Raw genomic sequence first — 24,498 nt, forward strand, 5'->3', positions numbered from 1 at the left:
TTGTTGATATTGATACAAGAGGTGATAGTTACACGTTTCCTCAACTTTAAAGATATCCTTTTATTTATTTTTACTTTGTATTTATCAAACAACATAACAAAACATATAAAATGAACAAAATATAAAGTATTCTTTTCATTTCCTTAGAATTTAATACAAACCCAAATATAGTGTGCTTAAATCTCATACTGTACATAAATATTCATTCCTACCACTTACTAGCAGCATACCCATTCCCATACCCAATATATTGATTAATTAATAGTATTAAATCATATTAATTTCAATAAATACAGATAAATAAACATAAAATCATTTTTACTTGAGTATGATCAGAACTTAGTCCCTCATTGAAAACATAAAAATAGTATTTTTTAAATAAAAACTTAAACATTACCTTAGACTTTTATCCCCCTATTCACATTGTTGTTTCAGTATCACCATATATTTTATTGACTCTCAATGTCTGAAATGAATAAGAAAACTCACAGAAGAAAGGATTGTGACATTTTCTTAGTGTACATATATGTAACGGTTATAAAAAGTGATAAAAATAATTATTATTTACCACAAGATTCTCCTTCCTCATGAATTGCCTTTATTCAGTCAAATTATTATTTTTATTCAAAATAGTGACACCGATTAAACGACAATGACAATGAACCTAGAGGTGTTTTGCTTTCTAAATGACCTAAACAGGGCTAAGACCTGGTGCATTCTCCATGGATGAAATGAGATTATGCCTCCTTAATGCAATCAGTTTCACGTTCTTAAACATTAGTCCAGAATATCCAAAAAGAGTTGTTAACCTAGCTCCATCAATAACTGAGCTCTTAATTAGTAGCAGTGTTGCGTCTCAGTGGGTTTCTACAGTTTCACTCGTCTCCTTTAAAAAACACAAGGAAGGAATCAATATTAAAACACACTTCTCTCTTACACTGTCACATCTGCAAATTTGCTTGGACAGGCAAAATTTTAACATGAGCACAGTCTTGATCTGCAATTAGAGAGAGGAAAAAACAACTCTGTAATATTTCAAAGAGATTCTCATTTATAGAGCCCTCACAAATCCAAAATGACAAAGCTAGACAGCATTTCAAGAGCAACGAAGTGCCAGCTGGGTTAAACGTCTGTAAATAATTATCAAACCCAGTTATATGGGGAGAAAATATTCAGTATAATAATAATAATAATAATAATAATAATAATAAGAAGAAGAAGAAGAAGAAGAAGAAGAAGAAAATTCCAAAAGAGATTTTAAAAGGGCCACTATCTTGCACCAACATGCTAAAGAGGCCAAATAATGATATTTGGGGGATGCTAAGGTAAAAAAAAAAAAAATCTGAGGGCCTGCCTTCTAATGATGTACATTTTTTATTCAAAATTATGCAAATTTAGAGTGGCACACATGTTTTTTGGGGGGTGATGTTAAAGTAAAAAAAATATCATGTTATTGTTCGTGCATATGTAAAAATCTCTTTAATAATAACAATAAAAACGTCTCATTTCGTTTCAAATCTGCAATAGTAGAAGAAAAGCTTCCTTCCTGTATCACTACAGATTCTGAAAGAGAAGCCTCAGATGGTTCCAGGTTGTGAGAAACTCCACAGAAGATAAGTATGTGTGGTGTTCCACACATAGGCGTCATTTTAACCGGGGACGCCGGAGACATGTCCCCGGCAAAATTTGTGATTGGCAGCTGTGTCCCCCCACTTTCAAAAACGCCTGCTGATGAGGATTTTTGTTTTACCAGCTCAGATCTTATACCAGGGGTCGGCAACCTGTTCCCATCAAAGAGCCATTATTACCCGTTTCCCACGGTAATTTTGGACGGACCTTAATAAGCAGTGACTTAAGTGAAGCAGGCAGGTCGCGCTAGAAAATTTAGTTTAAAAAGATGTCATAAATGTTTTCCCCCGTCATTTTTATTTATAAAATATGAAGTAAAAACTCACAATTTCATTTTCATTCATTTGTCATTAAAATGTAGTCTACACCCGTGCGTTAAGTGGACCATCTTCCAGTAAACGCAAAGCATCCAGTCCACCTCTCCAAATGCGTAAAATGTGCATCAGCCACTAGTTAGGCGCGCCGCGCGCACCATCAGCTGATCAGCCCAGACAAGAGCAGAGCAAATAGAGAAAGAATAAAGGACAATTGTGTCTGGATGTGGATGGAGATTACATTTTACAGCAGCCTGATCATCATTTAAATACGTAAACCATCACCTGGCTTCTAGTCCACGCTATCAGCATTATTTTAATTGGTGTGTGTGTGTGTGTGTGTGTGTGTGTGTGTGTGTGTGTGTGTGTGTGTGTGTGTGTGTTTTCCACTTCAAACACTGGTCTAACCAACCAGACCAGCGTGTCCAGTAACATATTAATGTTACAATTAAACAGTTTCACTTCATGTAGGCTAGGAACATTTCACCTGCCGTGGCCCGACCACCTCTGCTCCACATAAACTTTGTGCGTGATCAAATGTCTCTACGCGTCATGCGTCTCCATATTAGAGACGGGAACAAGCGCTGTTCAGCCAAAGTTTCATAATTTCATAAAAAGAACATTTTTCCAAGTGACGCATCCCTCAGAGAGACCGGGTTTCTAGACCGCTTCAGTGGGAGGAAATCATCGCATGCGCGTGGTTCTGCACTGCGCTGCGAACCCCAGATCTTCAGCTCACTGTCCACCGTGGGCGCTCCGAGCCGCGCTGAACACAGTGTCCAGTATAAAGCTCTGATGTTCTGATGGGAATATTTTACCTCCGCGATGTGCGTTAACGATTAAAATGTCAGCTCATCCATGCGCATCAGTGTGCGTCGGGGTAATTCTTTCAAACCAAGCAACATCCTTGAGTTCATCTGTCAAAATAAACAGTCAAATGGAAATATCTGTAACCTGCCGTTTAACTGTTTTGCCTTCCTGTGAAGATTGTTGCAAAGAGAAACAATTAAACTTGATTAACCCCAGAGAACCAGAGCGCATGTGGAAGATACCTCCCACTGAAGCGAGTGTTTTCCAAACCCTGTCTCTCAGAGAGACTTGTCACTTAGAAAATGTTCCCTGATTATGAAACTTTGGCTGAATAGCACTTGTTCCTGTCTCCAATGTGGCGACACATCCAGGAGCCGTCTGAGGAGAAGCCCAGAATCTCACATCCTCTTCAGCTCATAAAGTGCCCATATGATTACGCACAAGCGTGACCTATCAACCCAGTCTCACAGTAAGACCGGGTTGGAACTGTTCAGGTTTACGCAGACAATCTTTACATTTAGAATTAGCATACAGGTGTAAAATTAATGCAGTAAAATATAAAGCATTTTATTTAAATATCCATTCATTATTTTACAAACACAGAGAGCCGCATCAGATGGATGGAAGAGCCGCATGCGGCTCCAGAGCCGCGGGTTGCCGACCCCTGTGCTAGCCTACTTTATTGTCCCCAACAATTTTTAAACCCCACTCAAGTGTATGGTTATTGTCCCCAGCAATTCTGAAAACAAACTGACGCCCTTGGTTCCACATTAAACTTGAGCAACATTACTGGGCATCACTGAGAAACCAAAACATGAGACAATGTGTTACTAATATAATAACATGCAGCATTTTTTCTATTTGTCATGGCAGACTATTTCATTGATAAACAAAGCGTGCAGATGATTGTCAGATTTATCTTGCAAATGTGGATCTTTAATGACACAGCATTCCTTTTTAGAGAATAAGTCGTTTACAATATGAAGTGTGACAGAAAATAAAGACAGAAACCATAAAAATACCCAGTATGAGGCCTAATGCTATTTGTTTAAGTATTGCAAAATGTAAGTCTGTTTAATTGTTTAGCTAGAAAATACATATTTAAATAAAACAAAACTAAACAAAGCAGTAAAGAAAGCGTAGGATTCCCTTTCCAGTCCTGAGTCTGTGCAGATGGGGGTATACTGGTTCGATACAAGTAGGAGAGATAAACACACCTGAAATGAGTGTGTGTGTGTGTGTGTGTGTGTGTGTGTGTGTGTGTGTGTGTGTGTGTGTGTGTGTGTGTGTGTGTGTGTGTGTGTGTGTGTGTGTGTGTTACTGACAATAGACTTAGGAGATTTTGGAGCCTTAAAGCGATAGATTTATAGGATTCTGTGGAAAGCTTATGAACAATTAACAATTTACCTGCAGCGGTTAGTCTTGACCGTGTTGACAAGATAACAGCTAATCCAAACAGATTAGGAGCACAGTGGACTGCCGTTGTCTTGAAACAATTTCATCCTCAGAAATGTCACGGTAATTCAAATGAACACTATTTAATGAACTGTTACATCGCTGCTACTTTTGGATTAAATGGTCATTTATGTAGAAGTCTAAAAATTCGACTCACATTTTGTTGCATTTTGTTCCCCTTATTCAGTATGAACTGAGATTTCATTATAAGAATATATCCTATTGTTGGATCTTTCTCGTTTTACCAAACATCTAGCTTAAGAACACGATGGTGGACCGCAGCATTTCTGCAGAACAAACCTACACTAACACCGTGCCAAATCTAGTTTTACTTCACAAGGCAAAGAAGTGACCCTCCCACTCCTGAATACTTCCCATTCAGTCAGATCTAATGGTGCAGAGGAGGTGAAATTCCTCCAGGGTTCTACAACAAAATGGAACATCTATTGTGGCTGCTTCCTTTTCAAATTGGATTTTATTCGGCAGCACCGGTGAGATATCATGTTTGCTTAATGCAATTTACTTGAGACAGCACATAAAAACCACCCAGTAGTTTCTGTCTGCAACATAATTTTCACATGGACACAAGTAAGTAGGGTATCATGCTAAACGGGCCTTCCTGTGACGTTTTATCACACAGGGGCTAGGGTTGCTCTGAGGCACTCCACAAACACTGTTGCCCAAGTATTCTGAATCTGGTCCAAAGCACAAGGCAAAGATTTATTTAAAACTACAGCATCAAATGTCAACGCGCGCAGGTTCTCTGGGACAACAGCTGGGGTTGGATTGGAAATGCTATTCTGACACGAGTGTGGTTAGCACAAGCAGAGTAGTGTTGCACGGTGTGGAGAAACACAAGCGAGGGTTTAGTTTCCTGGAAACCTACCAAAAGAGGGCAGCCACAGCAAGGGTGTCTTTTCTCTCTGTAGCATTTTAGCAGATTCCTCAGTGAGGAAGAATTCCAAGCATGCATACCTTCTGCCAGAGAGCAGAGAAAAGGGGGGAGTCACCGTCCTAAATCCATATAAGTCGAGCGGGTTTCACTGCGGGACCAGAGAAACCCGTGGTATCACAACCCCCCTATTTTTAGATGCTCCCATTGCAGGCCTATTTCCACACTGCTACCCACCACACACAGCTATGTGAGGTAGGTTTCCACTACTTCAAAGGAACGGGACTTCCTAACAAGGGGCTTCTCTACAGACAATACGTCACCGTCCTCGCTGGTCGGCATGTTCGAGGATAAACATCAGGAGGTCTTGACTGTGTTCCCAGCCCACATCAATCAGATCTCAGAGCAGAAATCTTTGTTATAATCTGAGTCAAACACATCCAACTGCTGGGGGTGGGGAGGCGTAAGATGTTGTTCTCTTCATACAGTAGTTACACAACTCCCCTGCCTCCAGCTTCTTTCACTGAGCAAACACAGTCAGGTCAGACACCAAACCCAAGCATCAGCCTGTCCCCGCTGCAACACGAGTAGCAGCCGGATCGCAATCATCCCAACAAGACAACAGTCAATACAGAGGAGCGTCCCCACGAGCTGGAGCGGCGCTACAACCACCGTTAAGTGGGGGCGGGTGGAGGGACAGGCCAGAACCGTGCTGCTGGTTTTCTCCTGAAATCCTACACGGTTTTGTCCACTTACAGGACGACTATGTGAAGAATTTGCAAAATGTGCGAGGCAGCTGAGGATTCAAAGGAGAGAATGTTAATCCTTTGTGACAAGTTTAAGAAATGCTGTGAAAACCTGAGAGGCAGACATTTAATTTAAAAGCAAACGGAGTGGAATTAGAAAAAAAAGAGGAGCAGAAAGAGAGGAATTGATGAGATTTTCACAAAAAACACAATTTTATTTATTTTCTTTAGTTAGTTTCTGCTGGGCTGATTTGGACTTCTTTGAGTTTTCAGAGGGCACTTTTGTCTTTTAGCATTTCAGCCCTGTGTCAGCAGCACCGCCAAGTTTGTTATGTTTGGGCTGCTCACATGGTATTATTATGTATCGTGGGACATTTCCACTTTCATTTTAAAGGAGAAGAATATAAAGTTACAGAAGATGTTTTGTACTTTTGAAAGCATCCGTGCTTTAGTTTTAATTTTACCAGGCTGCTTATACTTTTATTTATAATATTTTTACCATCATAACTTCACCAACAGACATGTTAACATTAATAATGTACATTTGTTTTTGTAATTCTTTGTGGAAATTCAATTTTCTATTTTTATTTGTTATTCTAGTTGCTGAAGGTTACAATTAGAAAATCATATACCTTCAATTAGGTCTATTCTATTCTATTCTATTCTATTCTATTCTATTCTATTCTATTAAATATAGTTCATGAGATTTCAGAATTTCACCTTTAGGAGAAAAATGGCCTGTATTTGATGTAAATTTTAAATTAAAATTTTCTTTTCTAGTTCTGATTATGAATTTATTTGTTTTACTGCAAGACTCTGAGTGGACTATTATAGATTTAGACAAGTCAAAAATCTCTAAAAACTCAAAGAAAGCATTTAAAACCTTTCTATTATTAATTTGTAGTTTCACTGAAAGCCGGACATGTTACATACAAAATGTAACCATCCAAGTTGTTGAATAAAGGTTCTCCTATGAATAAAATCAAATTGAATTGGATTACAGCTTATTATGTGTTATTAATTAAACACCAAAAAATTAATAAAAAAAATACACACATACACAAGGTGACTACAGCAGTGTAAAATGTGAAAATGGAAAAGAACAGAAATATTTGTTTTAGTGTTAGAGCTGCTGAATAATTTACTTATTTTGCTTTTATTTTGATTTTGAACTTAAATTTGTTACTTAAACACACTGTTACGTGCACACTACTAAAATTACTGTACTTTATGTCAACATTACATCTGACCAAAAGGTGTACAATGTAAAATACACATTAATATGCTGCTAGAATCAATAATCAACTCAGTTTTACGTTTTTCACATATTAAAATTTTTAATTAACATTTTACTTACAGATGATCAACCTTCAGGTCCAGCTCCACAGCAGGATTCTGCTCCATAATAATAATAATAATAATAATAATAATAATAATAACAATAATAATAATAATAATAATAATAATAATAATAATAATAGATTTTATAATAGAACCAAATCAGCTCTGATCACTTTATAAATTTCTATTAAAAATTGCAGCCTAAATTCTACATTTGCAATAAATAAAACAATTCTGATATATCACAACAACAATAGGGAAGCAGCAAATCTCAAAGTTTCTAGTCCAACACAAGTGGCACCTTATGTTATTTTTAAATCCATAGTGATGGGCCTGGTGATCATTTACACAGTAACTTAGTGTCTAAATACATATAAAACAGCAACACATGAAAGGAAATAAATGGCAAAGCTCCGTATCTAAACTCCAGTCGCGTCTTGTTTGTTCAAGAGTGTGTTGCATTAAGTAGACTACTACATTGTTTACACTGGAAGACTAGTGACATGTTCACTGCCAGCACGCCGCTGACACCTCAGGAGATGGGGCGGGATACGAGGAAAGAAGAAATGTTGAAAACCATCCTGTTTTTTCAAAAGCTCATTGCCGATGCCAATCATAATAAAACATAAAAATGGTGTGATGAAAGATTAAAAGCTTGATTCTCTCTGACATCAAAGCACAGCATTTGTGTGTGTGTGTGTGTGTGTGTGTGTGTGTGTGTGTGTGTGTGTGTGTGTGTGTGTGTGTGTGTGTGTGTGTGTGTGTGTGTGTGTGTGTGTGTGTCAAAGAAGATAAGTGGGAAGCGTGACAGACAGTTGGGAAGTCATTCATTATTCACATTGGGGCAGAGGAAGGAGGGAAGGAGGTGTGTGTGTGTGTGTGTGCTGTCTGAGATGCGGTGGGTGGGGGATGTACTGGTTGCCCTCTTTTGGACCAATAGCAGGCAGGAGAGGGAGGTTCTTAGCCTAATGACTGACATGTTATTGAGTCTGGAGCAGAGATGGTAAACAAGTCCTCGCTTGAGCAGGCGTTGGGAGGGGGAGTTGTAACCATAGTGATTAAACATGACTTTTCCACTGATTCTAAGAAACGGTAAGTTACAGAAAACCTTGAACAGCCGGGGCTCATGTCACAACAAGCGTTTGTATCGTTCTTCCAGTAAATGATGCTGATTTATTTTTCCTTACATCATTAGTCTTCCACAACCATATTAGTCTATTGAAAAGAAGTGGCACGCTACATTTAAGCTGTTTAGGAAGTAAAAGCATATATATAGTTTAATAATAACCCTGCTGATAAAAAGGGAGAAGTCAGAAAAGGTTAAGTGTTTTTGCTTTATGATATTTATATTTAAAAAAAAGGCCATTACAACATAATTAGATTTATCTCTCTAATGTTTTGCACACGGATCCCTCTGCTACACACTGCACCCGTGGATGCAAATCCTCCCACCCGGTGTGGAGGTCGGGTTACTAGACTCAAGAGCAACAGGGTAGCCGAAAAGAACAAGAAGAAGAAGAAACATTTTTTAATATATATAGCACCTCTCATGATAAAAATCACGAGATGCTTTACAAGAACAAAAAATAATAAAAAATATTTTTTTTTAAAATGTTCATCATGAGCCCCCAAGAAAGACATACTTGGTTGAAACAGCAGCATGAAGAGAAGGTAGTCAGGAAGAATCAGCAGGAGGTCAAACCAAAGCCAGATAGGTGAGTTTCCAGCTGCTTTTTAAAGGAGACCACTGAGTCCTCTGATCTCATGCTCAGGAGGAGAGTGTTCCAGAGTCTGGGGGCCACAGCAGCAAATGATCTGTCACCTTTGGTCTTTATACACAACCAGTAGGCTTGGATCACTGAACCTCAGGGACATGCTGGGGGGAGTAAGAACTGAAGATCACCAATATATGATGGAGGTTGTCCATGTAAGACCCTAAAAACCAGAACCTAGATCTTGACATGAACCCTGAAGTTAACAGGCAGCCAGTGAAGCTGGAGAAGAGGGGTGATGTGGGTGTACTTTGACAATTTGGTCACCAGCCGACTACAGGCATTCTGAAACACCTGTAGACGATTCAGGGAGGTTTTGCTCAAACAAGTGAAAAGTGTGCTGCAGTAGTCTAAGCCTGAGGAGGTGAAGGTGTGGATAACAGTCTCGAGTTCAGAGCAGGACAGAATGGGACTCAGCTTAGTAATGCTCCTGAGATGGAAGAAGGAAGAGCAAACAAGAGAGCAGAAGAACAGTAGCAGACGTCAAAACCATCACAAGCTGCTGCTGCCTCCTCTAAAGCCTGACAACACTCCCCTTCTCCTCTCCCAAAACCAGGCCTCTGAGCTGCATCAGTCCACATCCTCTACCAGCAACCCGATCTCCCCCCGAGCCCCCAGCGGATCACTCCAGATGCTTGTTTAAACCACATCAGCCCAAGCAGACGGGGCGAAGATGCTTCCTTTACTCACGGCCAAAAGCAAACCGCATCACAGACTCCACTACTGACGTCTCATCACTACAGTCTCCAGAGCTAAAGTGGTGTTTTGGTTTGTTACATTTTTGGATGATTTTATCTGCTTGTAAAAAATCACAGACTGATTGTCCCGAAAGGTGCAAAGTAATATCATTTTCCCATGCAGCTGGGTCAGGTCAGCTTAATTAAAATCCATGTGTGCAAAGGTGTGTGTGTGTGTGTGTGTGTGTGTGTGTGTGTGTGTGTGTGTGTGTGTGTGTGTGTGATCTCATATCCTCCCTATTCCAGCATTTCTCTTCCACACTCGTAAAGAGCATACGTGTAGTTTTTTTTTCTTTTACACAACTATGTGCTGGTCTGTGTTCAGGCATGCATGGTATTTCCCCTTACTCACATTCAATCACAACAACAACAACAACACACACACACACACACACACACACACACACACACACACACACACACACACACACACACACACACACACACACACACACACACACACACACACACACACACTGCCTTCCGTCTACCCTCAGGGCTTGGCCCAATCTGCAGCTGCTGTTGAAGCTTTGTTGGTGATTGATTGTTCTTACCAAAAAGAACTCCGGTTTGAGGTTAAAAACTTCTGGATTCTTGTTAAAACGGTAAAAAACGTGATGAAAAAAATAATAATTTGAACTAAAATCTTACCGACGCACAGATGATTACAATTTATATCGATTTTCAGAAGTTCGTTGGCACAAAATAGTGAATGGAAGTCCAACCTGGTTTTACTCTTCCTTCTTGTAACTGGAATTTAAAGTATATGACTTTAAATAAATCAATAACAGAAATGTATTGTATAGCTCATACTTCAAATTCCATCCAAGGAGAGTGTTGGTGGCAATACATACGGTAGTGTGAGTTGGTCAAAGCTGAGCCTGGACCCAATCTAAACTTCTAATCCCTTTTGGGTCAGACCTCTTGGTCTAGAAATCCCAGAGTCCCTGATCATCTCCCACAGAAACTTGATCACAGCAGACAGAAGGGTATCTTGCAGCAAAGCTCCCAGTTAAATCAGGCAACTTTCTGATTTAAATTAAGGAAACAACTACTTCTAAAGCAGTGTTAACTCACTATCAAAAGCTAAACGTGCTTTATAGCTCCTTAAACAAGGTCATGCTATTGGTTACAGTTCATTTTCTGAGTTCAGAGTGGTTTAAAGAATTGAGTTAATTGCAGGGAGTTACAATCTGAAGACAAATGGGGAAAGCAACTTGGAAGCAAACTTTAGGAGTGTTCCCTTGAACAAAAAAAGAAGTTTTAAAAATATCCAATTTCCCATATCTGCATCATTAAAATACAGCATGTTTCCTGGCAGTGCTGCGTCAGCTGGCTGCTCCGTTACCTCGGTGACTGGTTGGGAAGTTGACTAAGAGTTTAGATAGTGACAAGCTCTGGCAGCATGAAAGATTGAGAAAATTATCTATTTTAAACCCATTTTAGATGCATTTTAGTACACTGCCTAGCAGTCATGACCTTTAAAAAATAACACTGCAGACAAATTTAACCAGTTTTCTATAATTAAAGGTGCAATATTTTAAGAACGACATCCTGTGGTCAAATGTGGTTACTACAGTATTTTGTTAAGTAAAAATCTTACTTTCTCACTCCTGTTTCATGGGTTTCATGGCTGTGGCCAGTTACAGATCAGCAGAAGATTCAAGTAAAGACGAGCCATGCACACTAAGTTGATTTGTAGATAAATATGTCTGGTGTTAGCACTCTTGGATGTTTTAGAGTGTGGAGCACTTACTACGCTTGTTACCAGGGATGCACCGATACCACTTTTTTCCCAAATCGATACGATACCGATATTTTCATCTGAGTACTCGCTGATACAGATCACTGATACCGATACTTCTACCACACAAAAAGATGCAATGAATTGGAATACAGGTTTTATTTTCTTCTCTGCTTTCAACAGGAAAAGACTGTGAGGTAGATAAAAAAATAAAAAAATATTATTAGAAATGATCACAAAACTAAAATATTAGGTGAACAGAAATGACAAGTTACAGTGAAGCCTCTTCCAGTCAACTGCACTGGTATCAGTAAACTTTTATTTATACCGATACCAGTACCAGTATCGGCGCATCCCTATTTGAGGCTTAGCTTCCGATCAGTAACAAGATGGCGCCTGTGCTTGGCTTAGCAGCAGTCACTGGCCACTTTTTCAAACTCTTCTCCACTAACCTCCTCTTTTTCACTTTGCTCCTGTCTGCGATCCTCTTCAGTAGTGTCCCTGTTACCATCTCCTATGATCGCCAGACTCTTTTGTCCTTCCGTTCGTTCACGATCGCCCAAGATGCACCAAGGACGTACCTCCCTGTTTGTTTATCTGAGTGGCGCACTGGCCCGGAGCCAAACGATGCTTCCAACCTGGACACCTCCAGCAATGTTTATCCGGTCCCGGGAAAACATCGGAGGAAAAGAGGTAAACGAACAGGAATCCAGGTGAGAATAAGACTTCTCTTAAAGCCTGGTTTATCTAGTAAACATCGGCGTGATCTTCTAGCTTCTTGTCCTTTGTTTTGCAATTTGAGCGCCACTTCCACATTCCCACCAGGCCGCGTTGCGGCGCGGTTTCTCTGTCCAAATTTTTTAAGGTCGGTTTATCCTCATTCCTCAGTGGTTTCTCCTCCTGTTCCCTCCATAAGTGGTTTTTATAAACACCGTGGATCTAACCCTGCTAATTTACGTCCACTTACTCCAGCTGTCTCTGTAGTTTCTGATTCCTCCACCTCACTCAGCATGGCTCTAAAAAATGCCCGCTCTGTTAACAATAAAGCCTGATTCATGCTTCTTTGTCTGCGTCAGTGCGGCGACACGCAGCATCCTTGCGGGCCTGCCGGAGAGCTCCGCAAGGACGTACGGAGTCGAGCTCTCTTTTCTAAACATCCGAAAGTCGAGACGGACAACGCAAGCATGTGATTGGTCAGGACACCGCTGTCGTCTACACCGCCGGCATTGCGCCCTCGAAAACATAAAGAGAGCCGAGGATAACTAGCGGCAGACACGGAGCAGCTTGAAGAATACCTCGCGAAAAAACTCTAAAAACATGAACGTTTAATTCCCCCGTGACTGGAGGAGTGAAAAGATGTGCAGCAAGCGTTTTATTTGTGGACAGAAATGACAGGAAACGTGGGTTTAGAGGTGGTGAGCGCAAGAAGAGGTGGAGGAGGATGAGAGACAAATTCGTCTGTGTTAAAAAGTCTCTTACATACAAAAAAACACAATATAAACACACTATCTTGGACCGGATACATGACAGGATACCACAGAACAGTGCTACGCCCGACTGTTGTCCTGCTGGGGAATTGCTTTGCAACACTCCCCAGGAGACGGAGAAGCATGAGCGCAAAACGCTTTTGTCAATCCGTGCGTGTCTGTCCCTTGCGGAGCTGACGGAGAAGCATGAATCAGGCTTTAGCCCTTCCTGCTCAATGACTTATGACTCAATGACTTCGCTCTAAAAACCTGGATTTTCTGTTTCTGACTGAAGTTTGGCAGCAAACATCTGATTATTCTGGTCTGATTGAACTCTGCCCAAGTGGTTTATCTTTTCTTAGCCAGCCCTGGGGTTTTGGTCGTGGGGGAGGCCTAGCTGTTGTTTTCAGAGACCATCTTCCATGTAGCTCTACAACCTCTGGTCACTTTGCTTCCATTGATCTGCAGCTGATTAAAGTCAGGCCTAAGGACCCGTTCTACTGAGCTGTGGTCGATCGTCCACCTGGTCCAAACAGTTCTTTCCTTCAGGAGTTTAGTGACTTTCTATCCTCCACTGTGAAGCTGTCCAGACTGGTGATTGTTGGTGACTTTAACATCCACGTTGATGATCCCTCAATTCACTTTGCCATGAATTTCTCCAGCCTTATGGACTCCTTCAGCTTTACCCAGCATGTTTCTTGCCCCACACACACCAGGGGGCACACTCTAGACCTTGTTTTTACTCTGAGTCTAAATGCTGACAGTGTTTGTCCTGAGGACATTTATATTTCTGATCACCATTACATTTTCTTTAACTTGCCAGTTTCTGCGTCCCTACCACCTGCTCACCGTATGGTTAGTTCTCGTTTTCTTAATGAGAGCACAGCTAGCAATTTTTCTGCTGCTTTTGATCCACCCTGTTCTTCTGATAACGACCCAGATTCCTTAACTTCTCAGTTTAACGAGCACTGCCTCTCCATTCTGGACATCTGTCCTGTCAGAACCAGATCAGTTCCTGCAGTGAACCCTACTCCCTGGTTTAATGACAGCCTTCACAGCCTGAAGCACCAATGCAGAAAAACTGAGCGCTTGTGGAAGAAAACCCATCTCCACGTCCATCTGCTACACCTAAAGGGTCTTCTGACATCCTTTAACTCTGCAGTCAGAGATGCAAGGGTTTCCCATTTCTCCAACCTGGTGTCCCAGAGCAAAGGGAACCTCAAGGTGCTGTTTAACACCATCAGCAGCATCGTCTCTCCTGCCTCTCCTACAGCCTCCATCCACTCTGTTGCAGACTTTGAGAACTTTCTGTCTTTCTTTGTGGAAAAAGTCAATAAGGTTAGATCTAGCATCTCTCCTTGAGCCTTATCGCTGCCTCTCCTGACTCCAACCCGGCCCATCATCCTAGATAGCTTTGCTCCTGTTTCTTTGCCTGAGTTAACCAAACTAGTTAACTCTATGAATGCCCCCTCGACATCTTACCCTCATCTCTGTTTAAAAGTGCTTCTCAGTCCATCGGTCTCCATTATTAATGCTTCTCTGGTCAGGTCCCTGTTTACTTTAAGAACGCTGTAATCCACCCGCTTCTTAAAAAAACGAGTCTTGACGCCTCTCTCCATTGCAGCTTCAGACCCATCTCTAAACTTCCGTTCATCTCCAAGATCTTGGAAAAGGTTGTGGCTAAACAACTCACAGCTGCTCTTGATGAACATAACATCTATGATTGCTTCCAGTCAGGTTTTCGTAGAGGTCATTCTACTGAAACAGCTCTTCTTAGGGTCTCTAATAACCTTTTGATTCACAGTGTTGCAGGGGACTGTTCTGTTCTGGTCCTGCTGGACCTGACTGCAGCCTTTGACACTGTTGTTGATCATCACCCGCTACTGGAGAGGCTGAGAGACTGGGTAGGCCTATCAGGAACTGCTCTGGAGTGGTTCTCTTCTTATCTTTCTGAGCACTCCTTTCCTGTGGCCGTCTCCAAGTTTAGGTCCTCCACCACCTCCCTTACCCATGGTGTCCCACAAGGTTCTGTGCTGGGGCCTCTGCTCTTCCTCCTCTATATGCTCCCTCTTCAGCACATCCTGAGCTCCTTCAAAGGAACCTCCTACCATCTTTATGCAGATGACATCCAACTGTACATCTCCTTTAAGCCCCATGAGATGTCTAAGCTGCAGCTGTTACACACCTGCTTAGACTCTTATCAAAACCTGGATGGCTAGGAGCTTTCTTCAGCTGAATGAAGATAAGACTGAGATCCTCATCTGTGCCCCAGACAAGCTGGTTCCCAAAGTCAGAGACTCTCTTGGTCAGCTTGCTTCTCACACCAAACCCTCCGTCAGGAATCTTGGCGTGACCTTTGACCCAGCTCTCACCCTGGATTCTCTTGTCATTTATCTTGTTCGCTCTTCCTTCTTCCATCTCAGGAACGTTGCTAAGCTGAGTCCCATTCTGTCCTGCTCTGAACTTGAGACAGTTATCCACACCTTCATCTCCTCACGCTTAGACTACTGTAATTCTTCACATGTCTGAGCAAAACCTCCCTGAATCGTTTACAGGTGGTTCAGAATGCCTGTGCTCGGCTGGTGACCAAGTCCTCCAAACACACCCACATCACCCTGCTTCTCCTCCAGCTTCATTGGCTGCCAGTCAACTTCAGGGTTCATTTCAAGATCCTGGTTCTGGTCTATAGGGCCTTACATGGACAAGCACCATCTTACATTGGTGATTTTCTTAGTCTCTACACCCCCAGCAGGTCCCTGAGGTCCAGTGATCAAAGCCTTCTGGTTGTGCAGCACACCAGGCTAAAGACCAAAGGTGACAGATCATTTGTTGCTGTGGCCCCTATACTCTGGAACTCTCTCCCCCTGAACCTGTGATCAGTGGTCTCCTTTAAAAAGCAGCTGAAGACTCACTTGTTCAAGCTGGCTTTTGTATGATCTTCTTCACCACTCTCTCTTTATTCTGCTCTCCCCACCTATTCCACCTTCCTCAGGATCCACTGATTTCCCTCTTTCCTATTCACTCTCTCTCTTTCTTAACATTTTTTTACCACAATTGTCTATTTTTTGCTCCTTTTAAATATATTTTTAACCCTTTTCTAAATTCTTTTTTATATTTTTACATTTTTTTTGTGAAACGCCCCGTGATTTTTATCTTGAGAGGCGCCATAGAAATGATATTTTCTTCTTCTTCTTCTTCTTCTTCTTCTTCTTCTTCTTCTTCTTCTTCTTCTTCTTCTTCTTCTTCTTCTTCTTCTTATTATTATTATTATTACGGTAGTTTGCCTTCTTGTTGTTATAGTTCTGAACTTTGACTCATTGTTTTTAAAATAAAAGTTGCATGACCTGCAATAACATTTTTGGACTTAGACATGTTTAAGGCTGCCGTAGCAGCGGTTAGCTCAACATAATAAAGTAAGCTTCATAATGTAAGTAAGATAATAAACGTTTATTATCTTGTTACAGAAATTCCCCTTAGGATATTTGCACTATCCCTTTAAACTTGCCTACCATACAATTTCAGCTAACACTGTTTTTGCTCTTATTGTTTTACAGAAATGTTGCACGAAAACCACATGCATCACTCTGCTGAACATTTCTCCTCTGCTCAGACTCAGTCTATAATCATCAGAGCATCAGAATAGCAGTGCGACTGATGCCAAGGCCTATTTATGTAAATAATCATGTACAACTTTGCGACAAATGTTACCCAGATTTCATCCTGGCAAGCTGTCTGGCGTGGATTCTCCCTGCCGGCACAACGTCTGGATTTAAAATAACACATCATCCTTTCACTTCAAGGGTAGAGGCTCTAATCCTGATTAGTCACAACAACAGTTTGCCACATATACACTTTATATACTGTTAGTATATATAAACTGGTGAGTGAGTGGCTTCATATGCAGAAACTGCACTAAAATCTGCTAGTGGTTTTCTTTCATTTTAAGTGGAACTCGACTTCATTAACATATTTTTGTGCATCTCTTCTTATTCTTTGGAAAATATTCAGAAATGGAGCCTGAACAGAAAATTCTGGAGTCAACAATTTTTTTTTTTACTGTGAGTTTACAGGAAGAAATCGCACAATCACAGTAAAGCCACATTTGTTTGCAGATTAGATCTGTTTAGCAGGGAAAGCGAAGCCTGGAGTTAACATCTGTTGCAGCAAGACATTGAGATTATTTTCTTCAGCTGGATCGCCTGGATCGAGACTTGACGGCATTCCTATAACGTCCCTATATGAAAAATCCATGGGCGGTATAAAAAAATAACTAGAAGAAGCTTCATTCCACATGAAAGGGATTTTTTATTTTCCTTTTATGACACATGGCTTGGCAAAGATTTTGAAAGAGTGTTCTCCACATTAAACCAAAGAGGGCTGATGACTGTGAAATACAAACAAGTTCATCGGATCCTTCAAAATCAAAGATTATATTGCAACAAAGGGGGGTTAAAATGTATTTCTATTGTCTTTAATCTGTTTTACACCAAGTTATAAAGGAGGACTCACACTCATTTTTTATGTGGCTTCCTGAACAGCCTTTGTTTGGAGAAATAGAATACATCAACTATGACTGATGAGAAAACCTAAATAAGGGTATTTATAGCTAAATGTAGCACTTCATGTGCATCTAGGGGTTAAAGACCAAGTTCACGCGTTTTTTTCATCACATTTGCAGTATAAATGAATGCTTTGTGAGAGGATCTCTGTGGGACTCTATACTGACTACATTTGCTCTGCAATGTTGATGTTTCATCTCCCCAAATAAAATATTTCTGCTGTGTTAATGCGTAGCTAATGCTAACGGTTAGTGTCTACTAGCCAAGACATGCTCTGTGTCACGAACTCCTCCTCCTGACCACCCCCTACGGACCCAACTGGCGGACTACTACACTTCCCAGCATTCCCATCACCAGCGTGGCTCGTCGACGTCATCACGCCGACTCTATTTACGAAAGTGCCGCCGCTCATTCATCACTCAGTCATCGTCCATGCCAGACTTTGACCCGAGTTCTCAAGCTCACCAGCCCTCAAACCAAGAAAGAGACATTTCCTCGCTGCCTGCTACCAGTAAGTCAGCTTCCATGTTCAATCGGAACCGCTGCTCAGTCTCAGCTCCTGCCGAGCGCTGCGTCGCTGTTCCCAGATTAAAGTTCTGTTTAACCCACCGCCAGCTACTCCGCGACTGGGTCACACAGCCACGCTACAAATAACCTCTGTCAAACATCAGCTCAGCCAATTAAGCTTGACACTATGCTTTCACCTGGGTGCTAGATAAACAGCCTTCCTCATTAGGAGCCAAGACAGGAGAGTTCATGAATGCTAATTTTCAATGTGACATACATCTGACAGGTTTTTCTAATCTGAGCGTTTCCCCATCTATTTTCTATCACCAGCTAATGCACGAGACAGGGGCAGAAGACTTCCACATTTAGCCTGCATGTGAGGCTCAGATTGGCCAATTATATTTGAAAAATAACAATTGTTTCTCAGTGAACTTGGTCTTTAAACCCAAAACTAGCAGAAATAAAGAAATCCTAATCAAATGGTGGTGTAAATGTTTATAAGAAAACATTTGCATGAATTGTTGAGAATTTTTCACAGACTGGAACAATTTCAAGACAGAAATTCACTTTGGTCTTGGCTGCACTCAGACTAGCTGTTAGCTCATTAGTCATGGATGTAAAAGCTATTTCTCAGAACAGATGCCATTCAGGATGCTAAAATAGTAACTACTTGGAGGTATACACAAAAACATGCTTCAATGTGGCTGATTTGTTTTCTTTGAGGACTCCAAAAGGTTTAGGAAGGCGAAAAAGAAACAAGCAGCTAAAGCCTTTTAACTGCACAGCCAGTGATCAACTTGGAAAACGCTTATCCTCATTAGTAATTAGGTAAGAACAACACCTAATATAGTTGAACAAATCCCTGCCTTGATTAGTAAAAAAAGAAGCTTTACTGTTAACAAGTCTTTGAAAAGGCTGGGGGTTACGTCACCCTTTGGTAAGTTTCACTCAGGCTTTTGGTGTTAATAAGATTTTGCCATGACGAAATTCTCCCATTCACCTCAGACACAAACACTACGGTCCCACAACAGAGTGTTGACGCCACAGAAGTGAAAAACTGCAGGCCTCAGGCTAAGTTCTACCATATTTAGTTTGGGACAGATGCAAAACAGCTGCGGCGTCAGATCTGAGCTGGGGTCGGGAGCTTTAAAAGTCGCATGTAACCTTGGACAGTTCCTTGATTAAAGGGTCAGAAACTAGCAACCACAGATGAAACGGAATATGGCTAAACCTTTATCTTCACTTGGACCAACAGGAAAAATGAACAGTTCATCTGGATGGAGCAGGACAGCTGTCGGGTCTCAACAAGTCACCGACCTACACTTCCTAATGGCTGTGTGTGACATCACTGTTCTGTCTCCTACCCTACCTTCATCTACTTTGCCTTTTAGGAATCTGGGGAGCATCAGAGCATACAAACAAGGACAAAATAAGAAAAGTCTGTTTCATAGAGTTATCAATCTAACCATTATTGAGAGTTTTTCTCTTCCACGTGTTTATTTTTTAAACTTGGATACTCAACCGGCTCTTTTAAAACTAAATCAAGTCAGGCGAGGAGTTACATGAGAAGACAGCTCCATCAAAGCGTGGAATTGTGTTCCGGTGCCAGTTAGAGAAAAAAAAGTTAATTGCAAATGAAAGATGCGATGAAGCGGAATATTGAGACTAATAGTCCATAAAAAAGGGTTTGCCAGGATAAGAAATCCAGCCATCCTGAGCCACACAGGAGCTCTGTGTCTGAGAAGACAGGAAGACGAGTTGAGAAGGGAGGTGACAGAAGTGTGTAAGTTGGGCCGTCAGCTGACCTTCTGCTGCTCGGCCACAATCAGACACTGTGTCCGGACCATGATCGCATCCCTCCATGAGAGATTAGCTCTAGTTGGATTAAGGAGGAGTTGGTGCATGCAGGAGAGGTAAAATATCACTGCAGGAGGCAGAACAGAGCAGCAGCAGGAGGAGGGGGCTGGCGTTGAAAGAACTGATGGACAGATGGAGAAGGATTGGTTCCTTTGTGTGTTAGATTGTTTCTAACCCACAGCACAGCTACTTTTGAGGGTAAACACCTTGTTGTGAGGGTGGGGAAAAAACAACAACACCTATGTGAGCATGGAAGGAATCAGAACACTCAAAGAAGTAACACAGAGGTCACATAAGACAAATACCACCAGCAAGGCAGGATGGACACAAAGAACAAGCCTGCCTCCAACTACAGGAAGTGTTGAGCCCCCACCATGTCAAACATAAGACTTCCAAAAATGATTGAAACTACATGCCCATGCCTTCTACCCCCAACAAACAATGGCCTCTATTGTAAAACTCTATGGCACAGGAAGAGACAGTTTAAAAACAGTGGGCCTTACCCCTCCTCCTTTAGTTTTCTCCTTGGGGCTGCAGATGCTGCAGACCCCCCCTTTAGTTAAACTCGGAGCACACATCACTACTTTGACACCCCCTGCACAGTCTTAACTTCATTTCTGTTTCTTATGCTGCTGTTGTTTTCATGCCCTCCCATAAACCAGGCTGCAACAGGACTCAGGCACCAACAGGGGGCCCAACACATGTGATGAAGTCATGCTGCATTGCAGGCACATTACGCATCCACTCAGAACGTAAACACAAGTGCAGAAATGTGAGTGAAAATTATATATATATATATATATGTGTATGGTGTCAAGGAGTTTGATTGAGCTTTGTGTCACGTATGAGTTTGAACAACAAGATGTCACGAGAGAGAATGAGTCCCACCAGCTAGATGAGTGATTTCCACCAGAATGCACTTAAACAAACACAACAGTGCATCGGCGCTTGTGTGCTCTGAAACATCTGTAATGCAGGGGTTGGCTCGCTTCACGCAGCTACGGGACAGATAGCTGGCTGGGAGAGAAACTAGGAGCACGCTGCTCAATCAATGAGTCATCACACACACACACACACACACACACACACACACACACACAAACACACAGCGTGAAGCAAAACACAGGAAACAGGAGACTGTATCTTTTAACTACCACTTTAAAGAAAGCCATCAAAGGGCCGGTTGTGACTCCAGGCTTTTTTTTTCTTTCGATGGCTAGCTTCTACTCTTAGTCAGACCCCTCTCAGCGGAAGTGTGTGTGTGTGTGTGTGTGTGTGTGTGTGTGTGTGTGTGTGTGTGTGTGTGTGTGTGTGTGTGTGTGTGTGTGTGTGTGTGTGTGTGTGTGTGTGTGTGTGTGTGTGTGTCTCACTGTCCTATAAGTAAAGAATAGGGCACCAATGTCATAAATTTCTCCATGCATTCAGGTTAGACTAGCTCAACTCCTGGAGTTATTTTCACTTAAGAGATTTAACCATATTACTCCTTTACTGAAGTCACTTCATTGGCTCCCAGTTCAATACAGAATCACTTTTAACCTCCTCCTAACAGCCCATCAAGCACTTAATGGTTTTAAGCCTCGAGTCCATTTCTGAAATGCTCAGTGTGTAAGGACTGATCAGGTTTCCCTGGTCATCCAGTGATTTCTAGTTACTCTGGTCCTGCTCTGCTGTCTGTCATGACTGTGCCGGCTTTCAAAACTAAACTTAAACCTCCTCTAACAGACCTATAGTTAATTTCTGTTGTATGTAAGAAGAGGTTTTTGTGTAAATGTTGTTTTTCAGTGTGAAACCGATTCAATTAGCTGTTATAAATGGTCTATGTAAATACATTTTTCACTAACACTGCTGTACAACAGCAGTTACTAGCTATTATAACCTGCCCACTGTTGCCTTGGACTCAGTGAAAGGTTGTGAAAAAGCTGGAGAAATGCAGTAGTGGCTCATACCAATGTTCTTCCATTTAGCTGCCTTTAAAGCCTCTGGGTTCCGGTTTGAGAAGAACAGTTAGGCTGAAAACAAAAACCTGAATGCCCATGATTAAGCTTTCAGTAGAAAATGTGTGAACACATGAATGTGTGAAAAATTTTCACTTTCATGTTTATTATGGTTTTAACTTGCAAAACCAAAAAACACATGTTAATTTGCTGAACATTTGCTCTACAATTCCATTCTATATTTGTCTGGCCATGACCCATTTCACGGTTCTCAGTCATGGGGTGGGCTCCAAACTTGTCTTTCAAACTGTTTTTGCATGCTAATGGACAACAAACAACTGGACATACTCAACGCTACGGATGTCAGTCAATGGGGTGGTCCACCATACTTTGTCAAAGAAGACACAAACACACTCACCTAAAGGATTATTAGGAACACCGTACTAGTACGGTGTTTTACCCTCTTTCACCTTCAGAACTGCCTTAATTCTATGTGGCACTGATTCAACAAGGTGCTGAAAGCATTCTTTAGAAATGTTGGCCCATATTGATAGGATAGCATCTTAGTCTCCTGAACTCCAAACTGAATGCCAGAATGGGAAAGAAAGGTGATTTAAGCAATTTTGAGCGTGGCATGGTTGTTGGTGCCAGACGAGCCGGACTGAGTATTTCACATTCTGCTTAGTTACTAGGGTTGGGAATCGAAAACCGGTTGTTGTTGCAAACCGGTTGATTCAATTCCTAGGAATCGTTCGCCACTTCTGCTAATGATTCCCTTTTTCAGTTCCAGTCGGCGCAAATGACGTCACCGCGCACGTTGTATAGCTTACGGAAGCAGGAAACATGGCATCTAAGCAGCAGACACGCTCGAAAGTTTGGTTAAATTTTACAAGAAAGAATTACAACAGGATAACTTGTAATAATTGCAAAGTAGATATTTCATCAAGGCAGGAAGCATTCCGATTATACAAAAGCCTTTGCGCACAAAATACGATAAAATGTAAAGTTTTTGACGTGTTTTGACCCGCTCCAGACTAGTGAATATCAACGCAGCTGCAGCGGTGACGTTCGCACGTCCTCTCCTATTAATGCTGCAAGTAACTGATCAACTAACACTGTTTATCATGTTAGTGTCATTTATCTTATATTTACACATCCACACTAGCAGACTCCAGGGACACAGGTCTGACCTGTGGTGAGATTTTTACCACTCTACAAAAGCTACAGCAACACTGCACCAAACAAGAAGATGACTCTGTCTTCACAGGGAGCATAAAGGAGAACATTTGGAAATGCATTTCCAACCAATACAGGTACAACTGATCATTTATCATAAAGAAACTGACAGTTTTAGTGCAGGAGCCATGTGCAGTTAGTTTTTTGCCACCTGTTTAACTACTCTGGAATTGATAAGGAATTCGATCGATTGACACAATCGACAATGCCATTGATATTGATAAAAAGTATCAATCCCACCCCTATCAGTTGCTGGGATTTTCACACACAACCATTTCTAGGGTTTACAAAGAATGGTGTGAAAAGGGAAAAACATCCAGTATGCGGCAGTCCTGTGGGCGAAAATGCCTTGTTGATGCTAGAGGTCAGAGGAGAATGGGCCGACTGATTCAAGCTGATGGAAGAGCAACTTTGACTGAAATAACCACTCATTACAACCGAGGAATGCGGCAAAGCATTTGTGAGGCCACAACACGCACAGCCTTGAGGCAGATGGGCTACAACAGCAGAAGACTCCACCAGGTACCACTCATCTCCATTACAAGTAAGAAAAAGAGACTACATTTTGCACAAGCTCACCAAAATTGGACAGTTGAAGACTGGACAATGTTACCTGGTCTGATGAGTCTCAATTTCTGTTGAGACATTCAAATGGTAGAGTCAGAATTTGCCGTAAACAGAATGAGAACATGGATCCATCATGCATTGTTACCACTGTGCAGGCTGGTGGTGGTGGTGTAATGGTATGGGGGATGTTTTCTTGGCACACTTTAGGCCCCTTAGTGCCAGATGGGCATTGTTTAAATGCCACGGGCTAACTGAGCATTGTTTCTGACCATGTCCATCCCTTTATGACCACCATGTACCCATCCTCTGGATGGTTCCAGCAGGATAATGCACCATGTCATAAAGTTCCAATCATTTTAGATTGGCTTCTTGAACATGACAATGAGTTCACTGTACTACAAAGGCCCCCACAGTCACCAGATCTCAACCCGATAGAGCATCTTTGGGATGTGGTGGAACAGGAGCTTCGTGCCCTGGATGTGCATCCCACAAATGTCATTTTGTCGCAACATGGCCAGTTTTTGGCTGCACCAGACAGCCGCATTACACGTGCATTTCGTGATTTGAAAGGGAAAAATAAGACAAGGATACTCAAGTGCAACTGGAGTTCACCCAGTTCTTCCCAACTGTTCCCAGAGTCCCCCTCAAGTAAAAGGTGAGCAGAGCAGCATCACCAGCAGGGTTAATGTGCAAAGTGATGAGGAGCAAACAGGAAGGACGTCCTCCTGGGCCTGAGCTGCAGTGACAGCATGTCCTCCTGTCCACCCTGTCACTCTGTGTCAGCTCTCATTACCTACAGCTGTGCACGACCTGCGCTGAATAACTTACTGACTGATGGCTCTTACCCAGCAGCACACAGTGTGATGGTATGATCGTCATGACAACACAGAGGTTACACTATCCTTGAGCTCGTTCATGTCTGTTAAGTAATG

General features: G+C 41.7%; 1 protein-coding gene across 1 annotated transcript in view; it reads right to left on the reverse strand.

Annotated features, from left to right (window-relative positions):
* igf1ra (insulin-like growth factor 1a receptor) overlaps positions 1 to 24,498 on the reverse strand; it is a 92,766-nt gene that overhangs the window by 26,391 nt on the left and 41,877 nt on the right.

The sequence above is a fragment of the Nothobranchius furzeri genome, chromosome 4 (genome assembly GCF_043380555.1).
Source record: "Nothobranchius furzeri strain GRZ-AD chromosome 4, NfurGRZ-RIMD1, whole genome shotgun sequence".
In the NCBI taxonomy this organism is placed as follows: domain Eukaryota; kingdom Metazoa; phylum Chordata; class Actinopteri; order Cyprinodontiformes; family Nothobranchiidae; genus Nothobranchius; species Nothobranchius furzeri.